The sequence below is a fragment of the Sciurus vulgaris genome (genome assembly GCF_902686455.1).
Source record: "Sciurus vulgaris genome assembly, contig: HiC_scaffold_265_arrow_ctg1, whole genome shotgun sequence".
Classification (NCBI taxonomy): domain Eukaryota; kingdom Metazoa; phylum Chordata; class Mammalia; order Rodentia; family Sciuridae; genus Sciurus; species Sciurus vulgaris.
The window spans coordinates 848,709-855,534 of NW_027632789.1; positions in this window are offsets into that span (position 1 = coordinate 848,709).

Sequence of the window (6,826 nt, forward strand, 5' to 3'; positions counted from 1 at the left end):
TAGTTGCATGACCTTCAGATAATGTGCTTAAGATATACAGCAACAGATAACACAATAGTAATCTTTTCATACACACAATTTTCTGTTTTTTACATTTGAGCATTACTTGAGTTAATAAACCATCCATATTTTTAAACCATTTTTATTAAATTTGCATAAGAGCTTGCAGAACAGTTGTACCATGGTTGACCCAGCCCTATTTTTCCTTTTTAATATTTGGGTTCCTCCTAGTTTTTAGCAATCACAAATGTACTATGTAAAATATAAAATTGTTACCCAAAAGAATAAAACCAAACAGTGAGAGTACAGAAATAATTTTTGGTTGGAGGAGTATTTCTCTTCTCTCCCACCATTATCTCACAAGGACAGTCTTCCTTGGAATCCTATTTCCTTGGAACAAACTGTGCCCTTGAATTGTTTGGACCTCTGTCTCTTCAGCCTCCTGTGTTGTGTCTCTCATGCCTACTCACCTCTCCTCCTGTTGTAGTTGTGTTGAATCTGGGCAGGTATGAAGGAGACCCACTTCTGGTCAACACTCACCAGCACTGGGAGAGGAGCCAGAGGTGGACAGACTGAAGCACATTTAAGAAACAAGACTGAGCATTAGTGAGCAGAGAGGCCACCTATGAGAGAAAAGGGCTCAGGCCACAGCGTACCTCCTCTAAGACACAGTGACTCCATATTACTTTTTGAGAAAGATGAAATTTAATCTATATGCACCATCTGCTTTGAGCTTCCCCATGCACAGGATGGGAAGTCTTGGAGTCTTCAGGATGAGAGTAGGGTGGGGTGGGGCGGTTTACATCTTTTTAGGTGTCCTAAGTCTCTTATTTCTAGTTCTATAAGAGCATTACTATCTATCAGGTCATATGGTTCATCTCCCAGGTGAGAGAATGTTATTTTGTCAACAAGACCATACCACAGAGACTAGATTATTCTAGGGAGAAGGATTTGCAACTCTCTATACTTGGAGCTATAAGCTCAATGTAATTTGGGTTGGAAATATTCTCAGTTGAATAAATGATAAACTTGTGTCAGGAGTCAGGGAATATTGATCCAATACAGTTTTGTTTCTGATACTTGCACAAGATAGAAAGACAAGGGCCCTCAGAACTAACTTTCTTCTCTGTACAGTGAACCACTTTCTCCCATGCTCTCAAAGGCCTTCTTATTTTGGAGTTGTTGATTTCTTGTCTTCCCAAAGAGTTTAGTCTTTGGTAGACATTTGAGCAGCTGTTGACAGAAGGACAGTAGGTGAAGATGTGACTATGCTAAACCAGGTACTCTCTGGCTTCCTGCAGACACTATGAAAACATGGTTTCTACTTGCTAGAGCCCTTAACCAGTAATAATCATGAAAGAGGTAAATTGGGAGCCGTGATATAACTAAAATGTCAGGCACAAAGGTGCTGGAAGGCACCACATCCACTGAATATTATATGTCTGCAAGTGTGTGTGGTCAGAAACTAAGGAAGCAATGGCCAAAACCATGAACCTGGTGATAGGCTACATTTGGGGTAGAATATCCTGGACTCCTCATTGAGAAGAGCTCGGACATTCCTCAACTTGCTCTCAGAATGCAAGGGAGATGGAAGGCATGCCTGGAAAATTGTTTGTGGCAGAGGATCATAGGGTTCATTTGTGTTCTGGTATGACCTGGTTACTATGCCTGAAGACCCTGCCTCAAATGCAGGGTGATTTTGAAAGTGCACAGATGGATAATATTTTTATTTGAGGCAAGTAGTACTCATTTTGATTGGCAATTGCCATAAACGGTTGAGATTTTAAATAAATTTTTGTAAGTATAACAGGCAAACTGAACTAAGAAAAATAAACAAAAAGTATTACACGTTCCAAAATTGCAAAGGTTACATAAAAATAAATATGTCTGAAAACATCTCCAAGATATGAGTGGTAGGAATCCTCCCAATCTCAGTAACAAACTGACTCTTGCAGAATCTCTATGAGGAGGGCCCAGGTTGTCTTCATCCTTCTGCTTCTCCTCTTCCTCCTCTAGGCCTATACAATCTTCTTGTGCATAAGGGACACTAGGAATGAACTGGGAAATCATGATTAATTCAAAACATCACTTTGGAGAGTACATTTGACTTCATATTCTGGCTATACCACTTTCAAGACCAATGGCTTTGGGCAGGAGGTTTGTCTCCCCCTAGGCCCTGGTCTTTTCATTTGTGAAATGGAGATGTCCTGGTTCCTGGGTTTTTGGACAGTGTCATGAACTGACAAAGATAGAGACTTCCTAGCTCTATGGTGGAAACAACTGTTTCCCTGCAAATCAGAGGGGCGTCTGTCCACAGGGTTTTATCTCTGCCCAGTATCCACTTTCTCTTTCTCCATAAGCAACACCTCATTTTTTTCTGAAATACCCTCTTCCCCTCTGCATTTCATCCCAGGTGGGTGAGTAGGGGTGGTGATCAGGCCTAAGAAGTCAGAGTATAGAAGCCCTCGGAACAAGGAAGCACTTCCCTGTTGACTTGAGCTCATCCAGTTGTTCCAGAGGCCCACAAATGACCGTTAAGAAATGAGTATGAAAAGCTTACAGCCATCTTGGGTCTCCAAGGGAGGCCAGAGAAAGGAAGGGGAACTGAGAGATAAAAAGAGAGTGGATCACAGAAAACAGCTATGGCTACATTCAGAACTCCCCACACAGTTTTTACTTGTAAAACAAACCCCCCACACACAAACCTATGCCTATGTTAGTTTGAGTTGGTGTTGATTTTCTGTCACTTGAAGCAAAAAGTGATGATTGACCTACTGCTTGTCACAATTCCCTTTCTTTTGCAGCAGTGAAGGGACAAGAGAATGGTAACAAGGAACAACAGAACATTAAATCTCTCCAAAAATCAAATAACCTAATTAATAAATGGGCAAATGAACTAAACAGACACTTCTTAAAAGAAGAAATACAAATGACCAAGAAACATGAAAAATTGTCCAACAGTACTACCAATTAGGGAAATGCAAATCAAAACTCCACTGAGATTTCATCTGACACCAGTCAGAACTATAATCATCAAGAACACAAATAATAAATGCTTCAGAGGATATGGAGAAAAAGGAGCATTTTGATACTATTGGGGGACTGTAAATTAATACAGTCACTTGGAGATGATATGGAGGCTTCTCAAAATACTAGGCTCAAAAGCACTATATGACCCAGCTATATAATTCTGCACTATTTATCCTGAGGAAATGAAGTCATCATGCTACATAGACTCCTATAAACCTTGTTTATAGCAGTACAATTCACAATAGCCAACAATAAAACCAGCCTAGGTGCACATCAATACATCAATGAATGAAAGGATGAAGAAAATGTTTATATATATATATATATATATATATATATATATATATATATATATAAATACTATATATATATATAGTAGTTTTATTCATCCATGAAGAAAATGTTATTTACACACACACACATACAAAATTTTTTTTATTCATCCAAAAAGAAAACTGAAATTATGTCTTTGAGGGAAGATAGATGGAACTAGAGATTGTAATGTTAAGTGGAATAAGTCACTCTGAAGTTTAAGGGTCATATTTCATATATGGAAGCTGGAGAGCAAAAGGAAAAGAAAGCAGGAGGTATATCTTCTAAAAATTAAAGGAAGATTAGTAGAGGAATGGGACCAAGGTTTGGGAAGTAGGGAGAGAGGGGTGAAGTGCTGTGGAATGATTTTGACCAAATTATATTGTCATATTGTGTTCACATATAAATATGTAACAACAAATCCCACTATCATATACAACAGAGTTCAGTATTGAAAATCAGGATCAGCTGTTTTGAAGATAAAACACCCAAAAATGCTGAGGTAAGAAAAGAAATTTTATTTAAAGAATAGAACAGAAAGAGAGATGGAAGGAGAAAGAGAGACTCCCCTGGAGAGAAGGGGATTCAGAGCTGATGCCTGAGGGTGCAGGGGTGTCTTTTCCCATTAAAGATTTTAGGTTTATTTTCATGTCCCCTCCTCTTTTCTTACCTATGTGACCAAAGGTGACCAAAAGGGAAGGAAGAGAGTCATTCAGGGGGTGATGGGTTGGAAAATGTAAACTTTTCCCTCCCCTGGGGGCACTTAGTAACCAGATGATGGGGAGTGCTAACTACCCATTTCCTTTGCTTTGACAATTTATTACCATTTTTCCCCAGGACTCACAACTACAATACATGAAAGAAAATATAAGAAAAATGTTTAAGACCATAAAAGTCTGAGAATGGCCTGACACTGGCCACATGTTGGAGCACAGCTTTAGACAATCCCAGAGGATTTCATGGGCCTTCCTGGGCCCCTCCATATGCAATGAAGATTAAAAGTTACATTTTGGTACTGGACTGGTACAAAGATGAATATTATTCAAGACAGATTGCATTAATTTATTTCCCTTAGGATTTCAAATAAAACATTTCCATGGAATACAGGCACTGTGCTTATTGTGTCCAATGGATATACCAACTCTGAAAGTGCTTTCTTTTCTCTGTATTACATATAATATTTTGGTCAGTGGGCATATATTTGTAACAAACAACTTCTTTTGAGTTTCAGGCAAATCAAATTTTACTAGATCTACAATGCATTTTGAGAACCACATCAACTGAGGCACTTTTCTTGAGTAAGTAGAATAGGTATAGCTATGTTGTGAATTCCCATTGGTTGAGCTGAAAGAGCAGCGATCACTTCTGATGGCTAAATATAGTTGAGGTTTAATTGTGCTGAACAGGATGGAGGGAGGATCTCAGAGCATTTCTCATTTTTGACTGGCCAAATGCAGTTTTCTTATTGGACCAATAAACCCCTATGCTGGAGAGTGCAGGCTGGTAATGATCATCCTGTAAAATCATGCTAGTTGCACAGTTCCAGAGATTTTTCATTTGTGTTGGTAAATATCTAGCATGAAAAGCCTCACATGCAAACCTTTGTTTTAAAGAAATGGAAATTTATATTTATCTTGTGGAGATGTCTCAAACCTGGCCTCAGGGATCATGGAAAATGTGCATTCTGACATCATTGATCATTTGCATGTTGCAGTGGGGAACAAGGGTCATTGATGCTCAGGAATGGGTCAAATTTATCTTCCATTAGACCTATCTGTTAAAGTGTAAAAAGGGATAAGACAGTCCTGGTGTTTACCTCTATTCATATACTTTCTCCCTTTTATTTTTCCTGAAAGAGCTGTAGACTGAAGTCTCAGAAATCTTGACAGTTTATCTGGAGCAAGATCAATGTTGAACAGAATTTTTCAAATTAGTATAATAGGGTTTATGACTTCTGGGAAACCAAGGAAGTGCTAAGACCTCCTTCAAACTCTGATTCTTGTGTTCAAGTCAGAAAGATTTCAGATATGTCACTAAGATTAACAGGCTTGAATTTACTGAAGGGATAAAACAAAAGAAAGAGACACTTTGAGAGGAGAAAGTGGGTCATATAAGAAATGAGAGAGACTGTGTGCCTCTTCTGCAAATTAGTTTTATTGGAGGGTCACAGAGAAGTTTCCAGAGAGTCTCACAAAAGGTCAATTCTTGAATTTTGACTGACAACTGAATGATTTCAGACTGACAACTTCCCACTGCCTTAAAAACTCGAGGTCACTTTGGCCCATGCTGACTGGTTCGCATTGAATTCTTAACCATAAATTCTTACAATTTTACAATTAGAAGGAATTATTCTTATCTCCCTGACTTTTGGAACCTGGTCTGTGCAAAGGGTCACAAAATTCTCTCTCTTCCATTTAACTTGGGCCCACCTTATAGATGTTATTCTAGACCTACATTTCTCCATACAAAACAGGTAGTTTGCTGAGGAATGTGATATATTCTGTCCACTTAGGCCAGGCAGGAATGCAAGTAAATTGCTTCTTGAAAAAAAAAAAAAAGCTTGTGTGGATCAGCACATTGGGCCCACTTTATAGAATTATTCTCTTAACCTCATGTTCTCACAACTCATATTTCTCTGTCCTCTTTCACTGAAGAAAAAAAAATAAATAAAGAACAGTCTAAGTCACACTATGGTTGAGAAAGAGTTTCTAAGAGTGGATTCCAGAACATGAGTTTTACCAGAGAACTTAATAGCAATGCAGATTCTCAGGCCAAACCCCAAATGTACAATATCAGACATAAGAATCCTAATTTTCAAAATCGCTCCAGGTGCATACTTGGGACTGACTACCTGTTTTGGTCTTTCTTCCAAGAAAAGGATCTTTTGTACCACTTAAAAAAAAAGCCTCTTATGGCCTCACTGACTGACATCACAGGAAAACTGGCTTTCATGGTTGGACAGTTCCAGTCCAGGTAGACAGGACCTGAGACCAAGGGGCTGCACACGCAGTTCCCCAGTGCCCAGGAATCCATAAAATCCTGTTGTACTGTCCCCTTTAAGGTTCTCTACTCCACCCAAGTCTCATAATCAAAACTCTGTAAGTGTGTTGACCATTACTTTTCTTTTGGAAGAGGAAGCCTTAAGTAATCTATTGTTTAAGACACTCCAAAAGTCACGTTACCGCCCTGTGAGCACAATTGGGAGGACTATGTTTTTTTCGTATAAGAAAGATTCTAGTTCCTGGTGTGTAGATTCCTGCATTTGTCCCTCTGTACCACTACATGGCAAGAGTGCACTTTCCTGCCGGCACCTAGGGACACTCCACAACCAGGCTGCAAGATTCTGAGTCCCATCAGAGTCCCTAAGGTGCCAGTGTACATAGGGCAATGTTCCTGCAGTATCCAGAAAGTGATAAGCAGCCAGAGTCATTAACATGAGGGAATAATAACCATGATACTTTATCAGGAAAATCCTTTAGAATTT